We start from the raw sequence: 23,665 nt of genomic DNA on the forward strand, positions 1-23,665 counted from the left end.
CTCTTATCATGGAAATAGATAATTTATCCTATTTGTGGTCTTCTCATTTCCCCTTAAACCAGTCCCTTTAACATTTCTTGTAGTACTGGTTTCTTGGTGACAAACTCCTTTAATTTTTGCTTGTCTGGGAAATTTTTGATCTCTTCTTCCATTTTGAATGATAACCTTGCTGGGTAGAGTATTCTTGGCTGTAAGTTTTTTCCTTTTAGCACTTTAAATATATCATGCCGTTCTCTTCTAGCCTGTAAGGTTTCTGCTGAGAAGTCAGCTGATAGCCTTATGGGGTTTCTTTTGTATGTAACTTGACTTTCTCTTGCGGCTATTAGGATTCTCTCTTTATCTTTAATTCTGGACATTTTGATTATGATGTGTCTTGGTGTGGGCCTCTTTGGGTTTATCTTGTTTGGGGTTCTCTGTGCTTCCTGTACCTGGAAGTCTGTTTCCTTCCTTAAGTTAGGGAAGTTTTCATCTATTATTTCTTGAAATAGATTCTCTGCCCCTTTGTCTTGCTCTTCTCCTTCCGGGACACCTATAACACGGATGTTAGTGTGCTTGATGTTGTCCCAGAGGTCCCTTAGACTGTCCTCACTCTTTTTAATTCTTTTCTCTTTTACCTGTTCAGCTAGAGTAATTTCTTCTTATCTTTCGTCCAACTTGCAGATCCATTCTTCTGTACCCTCTACTCTGCTTTTGAGTCCCTCTAGTGAATTTTTCATTTCCAGTATTGTATTCTTCATTTCTAATTGGTTCTTTTTTATATCTTCCATTTCTTTGTTGACATACTCACTGAGTTCATCTATTCTTCTCCCCACATCAGTGAGCATCCTTAACACTATTTGTTTGAACTCTCTGTTGGGTAGGTTGCTCATTTCTGTTTCACTTAGTTCCTTTTCTGGAGTTTTGTCCTGTTCCCTTACTTGGAATGTATTCTTTTGCCTCCTCATTTTGCCTCTTTCCCTGTGCTTGTGACTACGTATTAGGTAGGTCAGCTACGTCTCCTGCTCTTGGATAGGTGACCTTATGTAAGTGATGCCTTAGGAGGCTTCCAGTGTGCTTCCCTCAGTTGTCAATGTTCCAGGGGTGACCCCTATGTGGGCTACGTGTGTCCTTCTGTTGTGGCCTGTTTACTCTCCCTGTAGGCACCCAGGTTGGCCGAGTTATGCTCCTAGCCAGCTGTTGTAATGCTCAGTTGCTTGTGATTTTTGTGGGCCCTTCAGTCTCTTTATCAGGTGTGGGGAGCCCCAGCACAGTTGGCTACCAGTTCTAATACCACATTTGTGTTGCAGTATTTCTTTTAAGTGAGTAGGCCCCCAGTGTGGCAGGTTGTTAGGCTTAGGGCCTTACAATTGCTATAAGCCTCCAGCCTTTAGGTCTCTTGTCAGCTCTCTGAGGATTGCAGCTGGGTGGGGCTGGCCTTAGGCACAGGAGCACCCAATTGCTTCAGGCTTTGGAAGGTGGGGCAAACCCCCTCTGTGGGTCTTTGAGAAGCACAAGTCTTCTGCAGCTGACAATCCCTGCCGCCCACAGGTCCACACACACAGTCAACACAGTCCTGCCCCGTGTGTGCACCCCGACCTCCCGAAGCGGACCCTGTCTCTCCATGGCGGGAACCCCACACACTCCACCACCGCCCCACACTCTCCACCTGCTCCTTGTGCACGCCCTGCCCCCTGAAGTGGGCTCAGTTGCCAGGCTGCAGAGAATCCAGTCACCAATCTATGCAGGCCCACAAGTTGCCTGAAGGCTTGTTGTTGGGTGGGGCCAGTCTCTAGGGTGGGCTGCCTGCCCTGGCTGAGCTGGATTAAATCGGTGCTCTAGTGGGTGGGGCAGACCCTGGGCTAGCAGGCCCCAGCGAGAACTCCAATGGTGTCTGTGTCAGCACGTCCACACCAGGCCACAACAATGGCCGCCGCCAATGTCCCAGTCCCTGGAGAGGTCTCACCCCTCACCGAGATGCACTCAGGGCCTATTAGGTGAGTCTCTTTTCACCACAGCACTGTGCCCCTTTCTTTCTGGTGATTTTAGGATGCTTTCTGAAACGGTTGAGTTTGCACGTGAGCCTTTTAAGAGCTGGTTTTAATGTCTTTGTGAACCAGCTTTTCTGGGGGTACTCCCCAATGTTTTAGTAGCAGCAAAGTCAGATATTATGCCACTCGTCTCGACTGTGCTGGGTCCACAAAATGCCCACAGTGGGGGCGCTCCCCTCCCGGCGCCTCCATTGAGGCCGCGTAGCTGTGAGCTGCTCCCGGCGGCCGTGAAGCTGGCGGCTTGTGAAGGCGGCGTTTTTCCTCTCCAGAAGGGAGTCTCTGCCTCTTCCACCTCAGTTAGGATTGTCCGTTGTTGCAGGAGTTCCTCTCATCCAGTTTTCAGTTCTGTCTCAGGGGTAATTTTTCCACGAGTAGTTGTAAATTGGCTGTGTCCACGGGAGGAGGTGAGTTCAGAGCCTGCCTAGCTGCCATCTTGACTTCCTCCCTGATTTTATTCTGATGTTTTCCTCTTTCTTTGTTCACTGTGATCCTCAAAACTACAGCCACACACAGTGCTCCGTGCACCCCTTGGGAAGAACCAGAAAAAAGAACACAGGCACCATCTTAATCCAAGAGTATGTCTGCTCTTTCTCTTCTATTTCCACTTTCACCCCTAAAGGAAAAAACTTCAGACAGATTCAAACTGTCTAGACCAATTTCTTGCCTTTCCCTCCATAAGGACCAAAGTGGACGGGGCTGTCTTTCACCCAGGACAAAGCAAGCTGACAGCCCCGTGAGTGGGTTAGCTGGCTCCCCCCAGCTTTAGCCCCCACTGCTCCAGCTCCACAGCGTTCACCTCCTCTAGTGCTCGTTGGTCGAAGCTGGGTTCTTCCACAGCTGCCATTCAGCTCATCCAGCAGTCAGTCTACAGGACTGCAAGATAAAGGCGGCTGATGTGTTACATTTTAAAGCTTAAGCCTCTATTTGACTGGTCTGGCCCCAGATTTTTTTCCCCACAAATACATTTTTCATTTTATTTAACAAACATTCTGCATAGTACTTATGAGGTGTCAGTTACTGTTCTAATACTTTACAAATATTAACTTATTTAATTTTCATAGCAATTCTATAAAGTGGGCATTATTATTATTACCTCTATTTGGAGATATTATTACCCCTGTGAGACAATCAAAGCATGGAGAGGTTAGGGTCATACAGCAGAAAAATAGCAAATTAGAGTTGCCAGATTTTGCCATATAACTTTTATAACAACATATAACATTTTGGTGTAAGTATGTTCCATGCAATATTCATTGTTTATCTGAAATTCACGTTTCTCTGGGCATCTTGTGTTTTATCTGGCAATCTTAAAACAGAATTGAACCCAGGCAGTCTGGTTCCCAAGCCCCCCTTCTCATAGCCACATCGGAATCACGAGGTGCCTGTGGATTGTAAGTTTTTAACTCTCACTCAGGAAGCTGTCATAGTGCTTTGCCCCGACCAAACGAAGCTCATTCCCAGTGCCTCCCCCTGCACCCCGTGGTTGTGTGTTCTCGCTTGCTCATCACGCACCGTGTGGTTCAGTTGTTGGCAACGCTCTCACTAATGCAGGAGGTATCCTCTGGTACTTCACGAAAGGACATTCATAAAGAAAACGGGCAATACTCCCTCATATCTTTTTCTGATTTGAGGCTTCCTTTCTACAGGGGCATAGGAAAATGAACTCACAAATAAGAGAATAGGGAAAAAATTGCTGTCATCTGAGATGGTCCTTTTCAGACCCTTAGAACAGAAAGACAAGCATTTCTTCACGGAAGAAAGAAGAGTTCGTGGCATTTTCTCGTTTTGCTGCATGTGATATTCACACTGATTCCAATTACGGGCAGTGCAGCTCCAAGAGTTCAGCTTTAAAGGGCCACAAGTTTTCTCCTCAATTGGGTGGAAGCATTTTAAATCATTCCCACCTCATGCCAGCCCAAGTCATTTTTTTCTTTATAGCTAACTTCCTTCTTTCTTTTCCTAAGCACAGTACAAAAGGTGGGAGGTTACTTTAAAGAAAGGCATTTATTTTTAACAATAAACCAAAATCAATGGAGAAGGTGGAATTAGAGAGTTAGTTCCTGAAAAATGAAAAAAAAAAAAAAAAGCCCACAGACACTACAGTAAAAAAGAAGATTCTACAGAGAAAAGGAAGAATTGTTGACTTAAAAAAAATACAAAATAAAAGACAACATTTTTATTTTTCTGAGGTCACTTCACATTTCCAGGCTTTTAGCATTTGCTTCAATGTTAAGAACATGCATGTCTCAGCAAGAAACATAACCTATAATTTGATGAATATATGTTCCTCTCTCTCTCTCCCTTCTTACGACGTATGTGAAATTCTTGTTCTCTGAATGCTCTGGTGGTGTATTACATAAGGTGGTAGATATCTCATGAGAACTTCAAAGATAGTCTACATGTTTTGCAGTGGTTGGGGGACTAACATTTTGAGTGAACCTTTTCATGAAGCTAATTGTCTAAGAAGAAACTGAGGAAAAGGGTCTAAGGATTTAAAGGAGCATGTGTATGCATGTGTGTGTGTGTGTGTGTGTGTGTGTGTTTAGAAGGAAGGGAGGGGAGGTTTTCTGGGTTAGACTGTCTCTTTCTTGCATAAGAAGGCAATGCACATTAGCCCTGGAAGTGAGCAAGCTAGAACATCCTCTCAGCTATTCCTTTTCTTCTACTCTTCCATTCAACTTGCCTTGCTTAGTGCCTGAGCCGAGGATGCCCAGTGCTGCCTGCTGCAGGTACCCAGGTAAGTCAGAGTTCCTCTGATGGGGGCTGCAGAGGGAGGCCTTGGTGGCAGACGAGTCTTCAGCACATTTCTGCTAATCAATGTACTTGTAGATTTGCTTGTTTCCTGCTTTTCCCCAGACTCTGAGATGCCCCTCCTGGCCACGGTGAATAAGAGGGATACTCTAAGAAGAGCCACAATGCCTCTTCCTAACTCAGGAACAAGACGTGATTAGGCATCCAGAAGAATGTTTCTCAAGGTGTAGTTGTCCAACTACCTTTATCAGAAGCCTTTGGGGCTTATAGGGAGCTTGTTAAATGTGCAGATGCCTCACTGAAGACCCACTTGATCAGAATCTCTGTGGGTGGATCCCAGGAGTGTATATTTTAACAATCTCCCCAAGAGACTTGTAGACACTTGAATGTTTCAGAACCACCGATCTGGACAGTATGGCGCTCTGGTAGAGGTGATGGTCCAGGGCTTGGAGCACTCGCTCACATTCAGGCTGCTCTCTTCGCTCACCTTGCCAGCACCAGCCATCCCTGCACAGGGTTCCCTGGGCTCGCGGTGTCTCTCCAAATCAATGGTGAGCAGAAGCTCTTAGAAAAGGGTTTACAAGTCTTGGCATCCCCTTCTGGCCAAGAGCTACAGGCAAGGGGACTCCGTGAGGGCTGTTGATGATTACTAGACTGACAGGTTAGGGAGGAGTGATACTGGAGGGCTCTGTGTTGTCCAGCCCTCTGACCTGAGTCTTTGGAGGAGGGTTATTTAGAAAGTGTGTATTTCTAAAGCACCTACTGTGAACAAACACTGTGCCAGCAGTAAGGGGTAAGGGCAGTAATGATGACCATGCTGGGCTCCTGTTCCCCAAACATTCCCTTTCAGTGAGCACAGAGACACGGGGAGGGTGGGGACAGTGCTGAGTGTGGCAGCACTCCATTTCTGGCATTTATTTTGGAACACTGGAGTTGTGTTGAGCAGAATAGGTGATGTGGAAAAAAGGTGAAGTGTGGAGTCACAGCAACCTCGTTCAAATTCTAGGGGTTCCTCTTACCCTTGGTCCACTGCCTTTAGAGAAATGACAACTTTTCTGAGAGTCAGTTCTCATATTTCATAAGAATGATTATCCCGGCTTCATATTGTTTTTGTGAGAACAGAAAATTAGATCAACTGTGTGAAAAATGTAATATAATGATCAAAGTTTCTGGCATAAGGTGGGTGCTCTGGAATCGTCAGCTACACCATTTGATTTCCCTAGTCTGGTGATACATAAACAGGTCACTTGATTGATGGGAGGCTATGGTGGGTGGAATAATGGCCCCCCACAGGGGTCTATGTCCTAATCCCAGAAACCTGTGACTATGTTACCTTATATAGCAAAAGAGACTTTGCAGATGTGATTAAGTTGAAGATCTTGAGATGGGGAGATTATTCTGGGTTAGCTGGGTAGGCCCAATGTAATCACAAGGGTCCTTTTAGGAGGGAAGCATGAGAATCAGAGTAAGAGATGGCAATGTGACAACAGAAGCAGAGGTCAGAGTCAGAGAGAGATTTGAAAATGCCAAACTACTGGCTTTGAAGATGGAGGCAAGGGCCATGAGCCAGGGAATGCAGGAGGCCTCTAGAAGCCACAAAAGGCAGGGAAACAGATTCTCCTCTCACGCCTCCAGGAGGAACACAGGTTGGCCAACACCTTGATTTTAGCAAAGTAAGATCCTGCTGGACTTCTGATATCTAGAAACATGATACAGTACATTGATGACCCAAGGGAGAGGCCACCAAGATTTGGACTTCACTGCTCACTGGCGGCCCTCAAAGGTGGATACATGACTCCTGTGGGCAGTTGTTCAAGGGGACTTTCCCAGCAGCTTCTTCTGTTGCATGGCCCAGCTACGTACCAGCTCAGAGACTGGGGAGCTGGCACTGATGACAATTAAGCACTGGCGTCACACTTTTCCTCCTTTCCTTTCCTTTTTCCTTCCTCCTTCCCTCTCTCCCTTCCTCCATTCTTTCCTTTTTTCCTTTCTTCCCCTTTTTGTATTTTTTCACAACTAATTAGTCAGCCTTGTGATCCCAGCATAACATCACGTGTGTGTGGAAAGTTAACCAATTTTGTTTTAATAGCAGAGTGCTAGGTATATTCGTGCTTGTATGACATAGTCCTATCCACCAGTTCATGTATATTGCATCACATGCAACATGAATCCATTATGCAGCATATATAACTTCTGTAAAAAGGCACCTCAATAGAATCTATAGTTATGGACACATGCTCACACTTAGAGATGGGCATTATTTAAATCCTGACTCAGTAGCTCTCTCTTCTTCCAGTTCTAGATGGAGTTCTAGATGAGTCTTTCAGTATAAAAAATTGCTCTTACATTCGGAGGAGTAAAGCCCTGGTGTGCACAGTAGAAAAATCTGAAAGCAGGAAATATCTGGATGCTGAAAACCAAAATATTTTCATTGGCTCTGAAAGTAATAGCAGAAACGGTTTTTACGTCAAGTCTCTGATACTTTTAAGGTGCAAGTTCCTCTGGGATAGCGCCCATGTTGATGGGGCTGCAGTCATCTGTGGGTCTCCACTTCTGAGTGGATTTCCATTCTGTGGAAAAGCCACCTGGATGGGCCAGTGCTGGGTAGGGTTTCCCAGGCTGGGCTGGGTCCCAGAAGTGATTTGCTCTATCTGATGTGAGAAAGTCCAGGTTGTTCCTAGAGGAGCAATATGTAGCTTAAAATAGAGGAGTGAGTTTTAGGAAAAGAAAAGGTAAAATTCAATAGAGCAGAAATTGTGGAGTTAGGAACACATGAGGAGACATCTAACTCACCGGATTCTACTTGTGTCCTTGGGTGCATCCAGAGACCATGCACAGAGCCATGGGAAATGTCATAACAATAATGATACTCATGGCTGTCAGTCACTGAGCACTGCCACGTCTAAGCACTTTCCGTGTACGTACTGACTCTTTTTAAGTCTCCCAGCTACCTCAACAGGGACGATTGGTAGGCACCATAATTAGCCACATTTTACAGGTGAGGCAAATGAGGCTTAGAGAGTTTGATTACTTAGTTCAAGGTTACACAGCAGATGGTGGAGCCTGTTTCAAATCCAACAGCCTGGCTCCAATGCCCTGCTCATCACCCTGACTCATGCTGCCCTAATCCTTTCCACATCCCTAACCTCACTTGCTTCTGGAGTGCTTCTAGCTGGACCTCAGTTCCCCCTAACAGAGTCACTGCCCTGGCCCCTGCTCCTCTGGGCGTGATGTCCTATTCGAGCTTCTTGGTCACTGAAACTCGACTCTCCTTGTGGATGCTTGCTCTTCTGTCTCTCCAAGATCTTGGATCCCCTGTTCTCATGGATAGGACAAGCCACCCTCCAGCTCCAGCCCCATGGAAATTGTCCCTACCTCTCTGCTCGGCTGGTCCCTGTCAGGATTGCCTAGACTTCTGACATAGGAGATGGCAGAAAAAGATTGTGAGGAAATGCCATGAATGGACCCCAGAGGTGGGCCCGGAAAAGGGATACAAGCTGGGGAAGGGAAAGGGACTTTCTCTTATTAGGTGCTGGCCTCACGGTGCTAGTCTATGTGTAAGGGGGATACAGAGTAGGAAATGAATGTGCATTTTAGCAAAGTTTGGTGCTGAGCAGGACTGATGGTCCACAGATTTTAGATGCTTTCCAGGGCACAGATTTCAGTGTGGGGTGGATGGGTGATAAAAACACTGAGATTTCATATCCACAGGCGTATCAGGCAGGCAGGGGCCAGAAAGCAAACCACAGGATGCACAGGGCCCCTTTTCTCAGGAGACTGAGATAAGAGTTGAATGAGAGTGAATGAGATGAGTTCTCTTTCTTCAGTAAATAAATCAGTAACTTATTAATACACTAATTGACCACCTACTATGCCATGTACTGACTATTTTTGGGCAAGTTCCTTGACCTATTTAAGTCTCTTTCCCCCTATTTGTACAGTACCTACCTCACTGGGTTATTTTGAGCATGAAGTAGGATGAGTTTTTAACATCACTGTGTTATGGAACGGCTTGTTCTGCAGCAATGTGTAATGAAACAGTGCTACAAAGGAAGCCATGACTAGTGCATCTAAGAGTCAAAAGGTAATGGCTTCAGCAAGAGGTGGACCTAGAAGCTCAAACAATGTCATTGGGATTCTGTCTCTCTCCATCTCCCAGAGTTTTTCCCTTATCTTTTTTCATCATGAGTCAGATTCTTTGTATACGACAGCAAAGATGTCCACAAATAGTCCAGCCTTGTACCTTGCCAAGTTAGGAGCCCCTGTGGAAAGAGAAGGTTTTTTCCTCATTAACTGCAGAAAAGCTCTGGCCTTTACTGTCCTTGGCACGAATTGGGTAATGGCTCAGGCCTGTCCAATCACTGTGGACTGGAGAGACCTCCTCTGTGTCCTGCGCCCACTCTGCTGCCTGGGAAAAGTTTAACCCCACCCAATAACAGGAACTGAGAAAGGGAAATGTGGATTCCCCCAAAGAATACTGAAGTGCTATTATCAGGAAAACAGACAACAGATGCTGGGAAAGTGCATGACCACATGCTGGCTCCTGTCGTTATCACTCAGGGTTGGGCTCTGGGTTTGGGTTTCATCCAAGAGTTAAATCACACAGTCTTTGACATCAAAGGATGCACAGTTGCACGGAGGAGACTCACATGAAAACAGATCAGTGCAGTGGAGGCATCCAGGTGCTGTGGTGCGTATGCAGGAAGAGGGGGTGTCTTTGCGACCTGGGATGGGGGCATCTCTGCAATGATGATGTTCTAATTTATGGGTAGAGAGCCAAGCACACTGCTTTCCCCGCATAGCCCACTCTCTTGCCTCCGTCTCCCCAGTGTGAGTGCTGGCTGGGACTTTGCGCAGCACAGCTTCTGCAGCTGCGGGAGTCAATGTGCCAATATTGAGAAAGATGGCTCAGAGAATCACCTAAGAGCAGCGGAAAAATGAATCTTCCTTTTACAAACTCCCCAAATAATAAAATAAATCAGCTGGATTATTCAGTGATGAAGTGCTCTGCTTTCTGGCCAGGGGAGCTTCACGAGTTATTGCTAGCTAACAATAGCTTGTTAAAGTGCTTGGGCACAGGAAAATCAAACTGTACAGGTCCTGGGAGAGTCTGGTCACATAAAAGAGGGAATCCATTCCAAGTGTGAGCTATTAGTTCTGCTCTGAATATCATCGTCATTAACTGCAGGGCTTTAGTAAAATCTCCAACCTGCCAGAATCTCAACCCTCATCAGCAGCCCAGGAGAACAACTGTGACAGGTGCTAATTGGTAATTATAGGAAAGAATATCTGTGGCCTGGACAAAGTGCTCCAGGTGCTAACTAGTAATGAGAGCCCTCCCCTGGGAAGAGATGCCCTTTGGGTGAATGTGTTTGGCTTCTGTAGAAAATGGTCTGGATCCCTTCTCCTTCCTGACTTGTTTCTCTGGCTCTCTTTCCCCTGCCCCATGTCCCCTGCCCCCCGTCTTCTTCCCACCCTCCCCAGGGCTCTGTTCAAACCAGACCCTGGTTACACCTTCTGACGCCTCCACCCTGAGCTTCGGCTTTGGAGGAACTCCTCTTGCTTCAGTTCCCAGCTCTACTAGCACAGCTCTGTGACTTGGTTGGTCACCTAACATCTCTCAAGATTTAATTTTTCTCAACCCCGAATTGGGAATGATAATTGAAGTGACCTCAGAGAGTATTTTTCATAAAATCACAGACATAAAATGCCAGCACAATGCTAGGAACACAAAGGTGTTCAGTCAAGCCCAGGCCCCATCTATCCCTTTCCTTTCCTTCCCTGATGGTCGCTTATCATTCCTGACTAGATTGTGAATTATAAAAGTCAACACAAAGAAAAGATATTATTATTAATATTATTATTTCTCTCATTAGGTAGTATAGCACCTGGCTCCTAGCAGATACTCATTAAATGATTATTAAATGAGATGAATGGCCATTTCAATAATACCAGTCTTTAGGGCCGTACTAATTTCTCTCCTCCAGGAAGATCTCACAGATCACTGTGGTCCACAGATGTCTACCCTTTACCTGATGTTTTCCACATGGTATCTGCGGCCATTGCATTATTCAGTTAGCATCAGTGCTTCTGCTCTCATATCTGTTTTCCAGGGAGCCCCTAGGGGCTCTCTCTCTACTCTTTCTTGGCTCCTTCCTTGACGGTGGTCTGCTGATTGCCATCTTTCCACTGAGACATTTCCACCCCTGTGGCTTCTCTTGGGTTTGAATGCCCATGCATTTGAAGGCTGCTTCTTGCTGAGGTTGTTGGTAATGCCAATGATGGGGGGGGCGGTGTTTGTTTGTGACAGGAGTGATTGGAGGCTGCCAAAGACCAATGGAGAAGGGAAATTGAGATAATTCCAGGGAAGAGTAGGATGTTGCAGAAGAGGGATGAGTTCAGAGTGGGATAGAACAGAATCCTGAGACCTCTTCAGCCTAGAAAGAGCAGAGCCTGGGACCATGCAAATTATATTTTATAAAGACATAGGTCATTCTTAATACAAGTATGCAATTATTTATTCCGGTTAGGAGACTGTATTTGAAATTTAGAAGGGATACATTTACAGACCTTTTAAAATATATATTTTTTAATCTAAAGAAAATATTTCCTTCCATGTTAGAAATGGGAACAGGAATTAAGGTCACAGCCACATGCTTGGTCACTATCTGACTTATTGATCTCTAACTATTCAGATGTGTCAGTTCTGTTTCTCCCAGATAGTCTCATTTGGTTTTCAAGACAAAAATCAAGAAGTGGCTATTATTATCTTCTTGTATAGATGAGAAAATGGAGGCTAATAAAATAATAATAATTGTGATTTTTATAGAAACCAAACTTTTTAACAAAGCCCATGGCATGTACTCTCTCATTAGCAGGCAGCAAACCTGTGAGGTGTGTATGTTAGTCTTATTTTACATTTGTGAAAAGTAAAAATCAGAAGCACTAATTAATTTTTCTCTAAAGTTACACAATGTTAGAAGTTATCTCAGGAAATCAGGGAACTAGGATTCAAAACTCTATCAGATTCTGCCATAGGACAAACCACCTCAACACACAGTGGCTTAAAACACCAATTCACTTAGCTCATAATTATGTCTATCGCTAAGAGGCTTACGGTCTGGCTTAGAGCCTGGTTCTGCTTCCTCGAGTAGATGCCCACTCTGGGCTCTGAACTTTTGCCTTCTCAGAAGTCCTTCCTTGACTGTAAAAAATAGCCCATGTCACAACTGAGTAACTGTCTCAGCCTAAGTCCTGCCTATAGAATGTTAGGGGTCTTTTGGCATTTTGAGCAATCTTGGTTTCTTTTTGTCCAAACTGGCAGTGCTTTTGTTGTTATAACTCCTTAACAAGGTTGTGGAATGCCTATTCATCGGATTACACTCTAACGCATTTGGTGAATGCATCCCACAATCGTTTGAGATAACTTCCCCCTTCTACCTCACAAATAGTCACCTTGGGATTAGGTTTCTGTAAGAACATATCCTTAAGATTGTTAGGGGCCTTTTTCTTTAGTTGAAAAGATGTACTAGGCACCATGATAAACGTTTCAGGAGTCTTAACAAAGGAACCTACAGCCACACTTTGTTTTGACCTTGGCCCAAGATCTTGGTTCACTTTGAGAATTTTTACCTTCCGGGGACTGGGAATGAGAACAGTCTTATTTTCCAATCCAACAGGTGTGGGTTCCTCTACAAATCCTCTAACTTCTGTGTGCAGTCTAAACAGTTCTTTCTTTAACTTATTTCTTTTGCTATACTCTATTACGTAATGCTGTACCCAACTGACACTGCAACACTCTGTCTGGAGATCTCCTCACCCAGATCAAAAAGCCCTGTGTCTGTGATGAGACGGTGGTTGGTGAGTGGTTGGATGGTCTTCGATGGCCTCACATATCTGGCAGTTGGCTGAAACAATGAGGGTGACAGGCCAACACATCTATCATCCTCTTGTAGGCTTCCCCAGGCTTCTTCACTTGGTGGTAGCTGAAGCATTCCCAAAAGAGTAAGAGGATGAACCTCACTGAGATATTGTTTTTCATGCCTCTGCTTTTATCATGATGGCTAATGATCCACTGGCCAAAGCAAGTCATGTGGGCGACCTTAATTCAAACAGGGAAGAAAGAGGCTCTGCCTCTTGATGAAATGGGATGAAATGTGGCTAGTTTCTCAATTTAAAACAAAACCTTAGTTGATCTGAGTCAACAGCCTAGCATTTAATCACTGTTCTACATGGCTTCAAGTTAAGTATCTCACTAAAACCCACATAACCAGTGACTCTCTTGGGAAAAAAAAAGTACATTAAATTTCAAATACTGATATTCATAGCCAATTAAAAGTAAAATATAATTCTCTGTCTTAGAGCATTATAAATGCGTAATGATGAGGGCAGTGAGATATTTTGGACAACACGAGAAGAAAGTTCACTCATTACTATAAGCTTGTGCTTCCATATTCTTCTGTAAATCAGATGTCAAGAGGAAGGAAGTTGGGATGGTGACTAAAAGTATCAGTTTGATGGGTAAAAATACAAAGCAGTCTGGATGGTTCATCTCTAAGCACATGGAGATAGGTGCAAATTCCTTTACAGGAGTAGGAAGGCTCATAAATTCCAGAAAACTGCAGCAAGGTGTCTTGCATCATTCCATTCTAATTTAGTAAGAATAACACTTCACACCTTATTCACACTTGGCAGTGTATTTATGTATTTATTTTTTTGTGGACTTCCCTGAGCTAATATCTGATGCCAATCCTACTCTTTTTGCTGAGGAAGATTGGCCCTGGGATAACATCCATGCCCGTATTCCTCTACTTTATATGGACGCTGCCACAGCATGGCTTGACAAACAGTGCATCCATCCATGCCCGGGATTCGAACCTGCGGACCCTGGGCCATTGAAGCAGTGTGTGCAAACTTAACCGCTACACCACCGGGTCAGCCCCAACACTTGGCAGTTTAAACAGCCCCTTACTTTCGTGAATTCATTTAACTTTCACAGTGTCTGGGAGTCATGGCACACGCTACTCTCTCCATTTCGAAGATTGCTGGAACTTGACCAGGTACCCAGAAAATCAGTGTCGGGGTGGGGAGAGGAGAGAGAGAAGGAAGGACCTTGAAGAAGGAGGTAGAACAGAAGGAGATCAGAGCATTACACAGAGGGTGGGGTATTACAACAACAGGAAGCTTGCTTGAGAGAACTTAATGCTTCAGAAAGTCTAGAATTGTGAGTGCAAGAAAAGGCTTTGGAGATCAAGGAATTATTGATTGTTCTTTTCAGAAAAACGTTTCTGTGGGGATGAGGAAAATGAAAGATGAGGCCAGAAGTGAGAGTGCAGGAGGTGAAGGAAGTCACGTAGCCACGTGAGCTGTTGGATGCTCATATGCAGGGTTCCCAACTGTAGCAAATAGTTTCGTAGCCCAGAATTCAGGATTCTTTTTTCTGGTGAGGAAGATTAGCCCTGAGCTAACATCTGTTGCCAATCCTCCTCTTTTTGCTGAGGAAGACTGGCCCTGGGCTAACATCTGTGCTCATTTTCCTCTACTTTATATGTGGGACGCCTGCCACAGCATGGCTTGACAAGCAGTGTATTGGTCCATGCCTGGGATCCGAACCTGTGAACGCTGGGCCACCAGAGCGGAACGTGTGAACTTAATCATTAGGCCACTGGGCCAGCCCCAGAATTCAGGATTCTTTTAAAAGAGAATGCTATTACTTAGAGGGCTAGCTTCCAGGATATGTTAAAACAATTTAGGGGATAAATTTCATATATGCGGTGATATTTACATGAGTAAGGAGATCATTTATGTATAAGCAGAAACAATCTTTAAGATTAAAGCGAAAAAATAGGAACAAGCATTTTGCATCAGACTTGAAGTGCAGCAAGTGTTTTATGTATACGGTTTCACTTATTTACTTATTTTATACGTTCAATAAATATTTATTAAATGCCTGTTATATGACAAGACATTTGTAAAGCATCAAGAATTTACAGATGAGTAAGATCTCCACACTCAAATAGCTCACAGCCTAGGGCAGTGCTGTCTAGTGGAAATATAACGCAAGGCACATATGTGGTTCCTAGTGACTTCCCAGTAACTGACAGCACAGCTCAAGTCAAACTAGTCAGATGTCATGTGCTCCATAGCCACATGTGACTAGTGGCCACCATATTGGACAGCACAGGTCTGGGGGGTGGCAGACAGGGATGTAAACAATTACCATACAATATGAAAACTCTATGACAAAGATTTCACAAGGTAAAATAAATGGAGACATGGGTCTTAAACTCTTGGATTGCTCAGAATATTTAAGCCACTGTTTCCCAGAGTGTCCCATTTATGTCTGAGCTAGAAAAAGATAAACTGTTCAATCTCCTAATAAATATAAGAAATGCTTCATTTCACACCCCCTCTTTGAAATTCAAAATGCACATTAATATATTAAAAGCTCTGAGAAATCCTGCAGAAAAGAAAGAATCTTCAGTATGCTTAACTCGTAATTTCCTCACAGTTATTGATAATGAACCTCCTCCATATATTTTTTAATAATTATAAATAACTATGAGAAACACTTTGGGAAAAGCCTATTTAAAGAATATGAACTCTATTTAATAGAATTATTTTGGATAACTTAGGGTTCTATTTCAACTCTGGTCAATAATTTTTACTCTAATTGGTCTAGTTTGATGTTCCTGCCACGAGTAAATCTAGTGAACACACTTTTATCCTTCCAGGAATCTATGCCTAGAACACACAATTTCTTCTTTCTAAAATGTCCTTCCTCTCCACTGCTAGGAAAATCACCTGTTTTTTAGGATGCAGCCCAAATATCACATCTCCTCAGACGTTTTCCCTGACTCCCCACGGCAGAGTAGCAGTTCCTTCCCTGTGTACTCAGAACAGCTGCCATAACATCTGCCAAACGGTAACCTGTGTATGAGTTTAACCTCCCGAACACAGGGCAGGGCTGGGCTTATCTATCTCCATGTCGCCAGAACCTGGCGTGGCTCCAGGCAGGTAGCAGGTATTCTCTAGATTTGTTATAGTTCCTCCATTCTCTGCTTACATCCCATTAGTGAAGGGCGTTCAGCTAAGTTTCTTTTTCATTTGCTTTTTTTTGTGAGGAAGATCAGCCCTGAACTAATATCCGATGCCAATGCTCCTCTTTTTTGCTGAGGAAGATTGGCCCTGGGCTAACATCCGTGCCCATCTTCCTCCACTTTATGTGGGATGCCGCCACAGTATGGCTTGACAAGCGGTGCATCTGTGAGCGCCCGGGATCCAAACCTGTGAACCCCGGGCCTCTGAAGTGGAGCGCGCGCACTTAACCGGTGTGCCACTGGGCCGGCCCCGAGCTGGGTTTCTTTTTAATATCAGGAACTGTCCTGCTCCTTGCCCTTCCAGTGACCATCCCAGCCATGTGTCGCTGCAGGCCCTGCGAGGATTCAGGTGAGGCCCCAACCTGGGCGGTGGGGCAGCACTGCTCACTGTGTTCTGTGGCTGGAGCTACAAGGCCGCCCACTGTTTGTGGCCGGCCCTCCCTCCCCCGCCAGCCTCCTTGCTTACCTTCCAGTCCTCTCAGTGAGGCTCCTGGTCTTTCTGCGACTCTTTAGTCCTGGCCTCTGCCTGCGATGCTGGCCCTGATGACGAATGGCTAAGGCATCGACTCCATGCCTTGCTTTTACCTTTGTTAAAGGTCAAAGGGCTGAGCCCGCAGCCCACTTGGCATGAGACCCCGATCCCCGATCTGTGGCTGACCTCTGCTCTTCTGCCCTCAGGACACACCTCACCATGGACTGTCTCCTCATCCCACCTCCATACTCCCAGCCTGCTGTGACCGCAGACTTGCCAAACACAATACAATCGCGTGGCAGTTAACCCCCTTCTTGGATTCTCCAGTTCCAACTCTGTTCCCTGTGTCTGCCTCTCACCTTGTCCTCTCATCCTTTGAATTGTCCTCAAACCATTTTCAGATCTGTCTCCACTTGGCCGCTGTCAGCCTTTTGCCTTTAATCTGCTGTCCCCCCGTGTTAATTTAGTGTACTCTGCCGGGTCTTCCTTCTCCCCGAGCTCCACGTCTGTTTGCTTCATGTTCTGCTGCATGGATTGTGGTGGCCACTTCAAATCTTCTTGGAATGAGGTAGAAATTACATAGTAAATGCCTTTTTTCTTTTATCTCTTTTCACACAGTAGATCTGTCTTAGGGAACAGTCCTGACAGCCCTGTTGAGTAGATTCAGATAAAAAAAATCAGGAGATAAACACGTCCAATTATTTTTCTGTTTCGCATGCCTAACTTCATCACAAAGCAGGGGCAAGGGGCTTTTGGATCCCGGGCCTTTGGTTAATAAAAGCTACGCATCATTGCTTCAGGGATGCATCATAAGGCAATGCCCTTTGGGCCGCAATGTTATGGAAATGAGAATTGTTTAATTTACAGCCGTTCCTACACTGGCCTTGCAGATCTGAAAAATTAATTACCAAATGTCCTACTTTACAAAACTAGGTAGAGAAAGGAAGGCAATCTTTAGTACAAGAGCCAGGCACTGCTTTTACACAGTGACGTCTCAAAGCGCAGAGAATGGGCATACTACGTGTCTTCTTTCCGGCTGCTGACTCTCACTGCCCTCTCGCTCCTTGGGGCTGGAGCATGGAGCAGGGAAGGATGATCTTTGAGTCTAGCAGGCTGGCTGGTGTGGTGTTCCACCTCCCTCCTTACTAGCCGCATGCCTTGGGCAGGGCCCTCACCTCTTTGAGGCTTAATCTGCCCATATGCAGTATATATGGGTGTTACTACACTTTATAAGCTTCCTATAAGAATTGAATGTGGAAACATAAACAGCTCCTAACCACAGGGAGTTCCCAAAAGGTGTTCAATAATCATCTCTTGTTCCCGTCCTGCCATACGTGTTTCAACCTGGGGCCACTGCTGATCCCAGGGAGCCTTTCTCAGTGCTCTCCCAGCTCTCTCCATTGCTCTCTCCCTCCATCTCTCATGACATTAGAGACCAGGAAACCCCAACACTATACCCCAGACCACCCGTGTCTTTCTTACGTCTTCCCTGAACATTCATTACCTGAGTTGGTTCATTTCTCTTGCTTAAGGCCCTTGTTACTAGAAAATGACTTCCCCCCACAACACACACACACACACACACACACACACACACACACGCACACAGAGGTCAAATTTTCATTTTGGAACTGGAATATAGTTTAGAGAGAACTCTATCCACAACCTCATTAGACAGGTGGGGAAAGTGAGGTGAAGAGAGGAGATGTGAGTTGCCGAGGGATGTGCGGGTAGAAAGAACCCAGGTCCCTGACTTCTTCTCTATTGTTCTCAGAGCATGGATTTTTGTATTCAGAAAGCCCAAGGTTCTGAACCTGGTTCTGCCATTTACAAGTGTGTGATGCTCATGAAGCTGCTTAGCATTCCTGAGCCTGTTTTCTCCTCTATTAAATTGGCATAACCTTCACTGGCTTGGGTACAAAATACTATCATATTCTTTGAAATACTCAAATGATTCAGGGTTCCCCCACGCAGATGATTATGAGAGTGTTCCTCTCTGTCCTTATGATCCTTCCTGCTGGGATAACTTCAAGGCATCCAAGTGAGTCTACTCAGTCCAAAAAGTCACTTCTGGTTGTCATCACCTCCAAGGGAGGGAATGTAGTTAGCAGGCCGCATACTGTCCTTCTGCCTATCATGATGACCACATAGTGTCACTGCTATAACCCAGGTGGTCTGGTTGCTCACACCGTCTTGTTTATCCCTGCTGGATCATCACCGAAGCCTGATGGCAGGGAAGCCAGGTGCCACCCACTCCCCTACAGATGGGGTTTGGGGGGTCTACAGCTGCTGTTGGAGCTTGAGTCTGAAGGAGGACTATCTTTTCCATAGCACCGAGGTATTCAGCTGCTGGTGTTCCACCACAGATCTTGGCTCCCAAAGTTACAGCCCTCTGGTGGCCCACCTTTTCTAATGTTTACTCTCCTATACAACCATTTTCCTAATAAATGGCCATCATCTCAGAATGGCTGGGTCAGGAGGGGTTCTAGTCACAGAGACACCCAGGGCCCCGAACCATTCCTATCTCCTGACCTCCTAGCCCCAAATGTTGAAGATGTGCCAAGTCCATTCTTTTGTCCTGTTCCAAGATGAACAGCGTTTTTCCCAGTGAAGATCCCATTAGTTCAGGCTGAGATGGTGCCTTCCTTCTAGGGATGTTGTGAAGTTTAAACGGTGCCAAGTGTGGGGAGAACGTAGGGTTCTTCTTTCCCTTCTGCCGCTCAGGATGAAAGAAGCCTGAGATAAGGAGATTTATTTAGAAGAAACATAGGGACAACAAATTTTTAAAAATCTAATTTGTTACCTACAAGAAGACAGCAGGGAGAAGGCTGGGCTGAAAGGATACAGGAAAGAGAAGCTCGTCTCTGAGTATAACTTTTGTCATGTTTTAACTTTTTAAAGCCTTTCAATGGTTTACATATTCAAAAATAAAATAAAATCAATAAGCATAGAAAGAAGACTAAACCTAAAACTGAAAGAAAACTGAAACAAATAAATTTAATTATATTTTGTATGAATACCCTAAACTCACTGACGGGGGAAAAAAAAGAAAGCAAGAAAAGAAATAATCCTAGTAACCAATGGTCATAGTATTTGACTCTTAATCTGGGGCAGGGTGGGATACTTGTGTGTGTTGATGGGGCACAGCACACAAACATTCTGAGCTTTTCAGTAGGTTTGTTTATTTTAGTTTTATAGGCATAATTCTGAAGCTATTTTATTTTATTTTTTTGCTTATTTTTTTTAATTTTTATATTTTTTTATTGTGGTAACATTGGTTTATAATGTTGTACAAATTTCAGGTGTACATCACTATACTTCTATTTCTGCATTGATTACATCATGTTCACCACCCAAATACTAATTACAATCCATCACCACACACGTCTGCCTAATCATCCCTTTCACCCCGCCTCCCCCTCCCCTCTGGTAACCACCAATCCAGTCTTTGTCTCTATGTGATTTTTTGTTGTTGTTTTTATCTTCTACTTATCAGTGAGATCATATGGTATTTGACCTTCTCCCTCTGACTTATTTCACTTAGCATAATACCCTCAATGTCCATCCACGGAGCTATTTTAGATGCAATATAGGATTGAGCTACTAAGTAAATTTGTTGAGGATGTTGGGAGCCAAGATACTCCCTATAGAAGAAGGAGACATACAAATACGGAATGGGAGGTGGATTAGAATTTGAAGTATTGGTGTGAACTCAGGATTACTAAAATATGTATATACATGTGCATATGCATGCTTATGTGCATATGTATATGCATACAGGTATATATATATGCGCAAAATATGTAGCTGTTTCCTATCTCTATCTGCTGAAATAGCCAAGAAGCAAAGTCATCCTAGTAGCCATGAGCACATCTAATGCTCAGGTCTTGGTCTCTAATACCATTCCCATTAAAATGCATCAGAGTCAAACAGAGAATGGTTGATTTCAAGGTTAGGCAGGATAGGTACAAGATGAGCTTGGAACATCTTGTATGCCAGAAAGTAAGGAGTGTTAAACAAAATAATAGAGGCATGTTATACGAACATAGAAGCCAACTTGAAGTGGTTCCTAGAGGCCAAATATGGGACAATTTGAGAATCAAATAGTTAAATGCAGTAATGAATTGTAATGGTGGTCTAGTGGTTAAAATTCAGCATTCTCATGACCATGGCCTGGGTTCGTTTCCCTGTCAGGGAACCACACCACTCGTCTGTCGGTTGTCATACTGTTGTGGCTGCATGTTGCTGTGATGCTGAAAGTTATGCCATTGATATTTCTAATACCAGTGGGTCACCTATGTTGGACAGATTTCAGTGGAGCCTCTACAATAAGATAGACTAGGAAGAAGGACCTGGCCACCGACTTCCAGAAAAATTGGCCATGAAAACTCTGTGAATAGCAGCGGAGCATTTTCTGCTATAGCACCAGAAGGTAAGAGGATGGTGCAAAAAGACTGGGTAGGGTTCCACTCTGCTGTACATAGGATCGCTAAGAGTTGGAATCGACTTGACAGCACTAACAACAACAACAACAACTGGATTGTAAACCATTTAAAATAGGAATTAATGAGTCAATATTGACAATTGCCAGGCAGATAGGTAGATAGATAGATGATTGATAGATAGATAGATAGATAGATAGATAGATAGATAGATAGATAGACAGACAGATAGATAGATAGATAGATAGATAGATAAATGGTATAGAGGAATTATGGTAAAATGCTGAAGGCTATCTATTAAATGTGGAAATAGTGCTAGAGCTGAAAAAAATTTTTTTGCAACCAAGAAAGTAAAGATTGCATCAGGCGAGAATCATCAATGGATGCCAAATATAGGCATATTTTGATGAGGAGCAGGATATTTGCATGGTCTTAAAATGTCTTCCTACACACTGCTTATTAGTTGTGTGTGGGCGGGAGAGACAGTAATTTTACAGTGGAGAAATTGGTAAACTTCTTGATGGAGTGATCAAAATTAACATCATCTATGAAGAAAAGATGGACATACAGGTGCGATACCCTGAGAGGAACACCACATCAACTATGCAGTATTCCAAGAACGCATAACCTTAATCTGATCACGAAGAAACATTAAAGAAACACTGAATGAGAAACATTGTATCTAATCAAAAAGGGGAGATTGTATTCTTCACAAATGACAATGTCATAAAAGTCAAAGAAAGGCTATGGAATCATTCTAGATTGAAGGAGGGCAAAGAGATATGACAACTAAATGGAGTGACTGAGCCTAAATTGAATGCTGAACCAGGGGGGAATAATGCTATGAAGGGCATTATTGAGTCAACTGATAAAACTAGATCAGAATAGTAGGTTAGATAAAAGTACAGCACCAATGTTAAATGTACTGAAGTGGATAATTGTGCTGTGGTTGCATAAGAACATATCCCTATTTTTAGGAAATGCACACTGAAGTATTTAGAGGGAAAGGGTCAGTGTATTTAACTTACACTCAAATTAGGTAGATAGATAGATAGATAGATAGATAGATAGATAGATAGTTGATAGACGAGCAGATAGATTAAGCAGATGGTAAAGCAAGTGAGGTAAAATGTTAACAGTAGGTCAGCCTGGGTAAATGGTTTACAAGTATTCATACTGTTTTTATTTTTGCAATTTTTCTTTAAATTTTAAATTCTTTTCAAATAAAAGTGAGAATAATGTCTTGATTTGGTCTGTGTGGAGAAAGCAAATAGGGACCTTGGCTCTTGTGCAGAGCTCATGATGAAGTGCGATGGAGCTGACAAGAACTCCCAGGGAAAGGAGGACTGGAGACCAACTTCCAGTTTGTCACATTTGTCCCAGGTAATGTCTCCCTCTCTTATATAAACATCATGCAAAGTAATGAGTACATATTTTCCAGCTCTGGACTCTCTTTGAGTCACACTATAAATGTCAGAAATAATCCCATGCTTAATAAATCAAATCTATTCCAGCACTTAATTATCTCCTTTTGTTCTCACAAATCACTAGTGCTTAGAAGCACTTTAGGGAAGAGCGGCCATAAAATAACTGGCATTTGCTCTTGACTCAGTGTAGTGTCAGACCAAGTAGGACTCTCATGGGCTGGAGATAGTGTGGCCTTGGAGGAAGCTGGAAGTGAGCTGTCAAACGCCGCAATTTCCAGAGTGAGCTTCACAACGTACAGTGAGGGTCTTTTTGCATTAAGTGCTTTCTTGCCAATAGAATGTTCTCCATCCCCACGTGGTTGTTCTCACTTGACCTATAAGAATCTCATCAAGAAAGACAAACTCGTGCTCGCTTCGGCAGCACATATACTAAAATTGGAACGATACAGAGTAGATTAGCATGGCCCCTGCGCAAGGATGACACGCAAATTCGTGAAGCGTTCCATATTTTTTATTCAAGGAAATAATAGCTGAAAATTTCCCAAATCTGGGGAAGGAGCAGGAAATATCAGTAAGCGAAGCCAACAGGACTCCTATATATATTAACAGACAAAGGCCTTCACCACGACACCTAGTGGTAAGGCTAGCCAGGGTCAACGACAAAGAAACAATATTAAGGGCAGCTAGACAAAAACAAAAAATAACGTACAAAGGAACTCCCATCAGGCTCTCAGCGGATTTCTCAACAGAAACTTTTCAGGCTAGAAGAGACTGGAATGATATATTCAAAATACTAAAAGACAAAAACTTTCAGCCAAGAATACTCTATCCAGCAAAAATATCCTTCAAATATGATGGAGAAATAGTAACTCTCCCAGATAAACAAAAGCTAAGGGAGTTCATGGCCACGAGACCGCCACTACAAGAAATACTCAAGAAGGCCCTCAGGCCTGAAAACAAGAAGAGAAAGGGAACACAAAGCTTGGAGTAAGGAGAAAAGTAGGTAGACAAAATCAGAGAAATAGTAGATCTTTACCGGAATAGGTTAGCAACCACTTAAATACTAAACTCAAAGATCAAAGGAAGAAATTCACCAAAAATAAATTTAACCTCATCACTGTAAACACACAGCCACAACACAAGATAGAATAAGGTATAACAAGAGCAACTTAGAAGGGGAAGAGGAAAGTGACTGAATTGACTTAGTATAAGGAAATAGGAGGCTATCAGATAATGGACTATCTCATACAGAAGATTTTTCGCCCAAACCTCAAGGTAACCACTAAACAAATAATCAAATTAAAACCACATATGATAAACAAAGAGAAAACTAGAAGAATCATAAGACAGAACAACCAAACTGAATTGGCAGTCCAAAACAAATGGGACAAGAAACAAAGGAAATGCAAAAGAACCAGAAAATAAGTGACAAAACAGCAACATTCAA

The 23,665-nt window shown here is 43.7% G+C and overlaps 1 non-coding gene across 1 annotated transcript; it reads left to right on the top strand.

Moving 5' to 3' along the window:
• The first annotated feature begins 22,623 nt into the window (after positions 1-22,623).
• Positions 22,624-22,730, top strand: LOC131411068 (U6 spliceosomal RNA). Its single transcript, XR_009221466.1, has one exon. It is a non-coding gene; the product is annotated as a U6 spliceosomal RNA (small nuclear RNA).
• Positions 22,731-23,665: the final 935 nt, after the last annotated feature.

Source organism: Diceros bicornis, chromosome 10, assembly GCF_020826845.1.
Source record: "Diceros bicornis minor isolate mBicDic1 chromosome 10, mDicBic1.mat.cur, whole genome shotgun sequence".
NCBI lineage: Eukaryota > Metazoa > Chordata > Mammalia > Perissodactyla > Rhinocerotidae > Diceros > Diceros bicornis.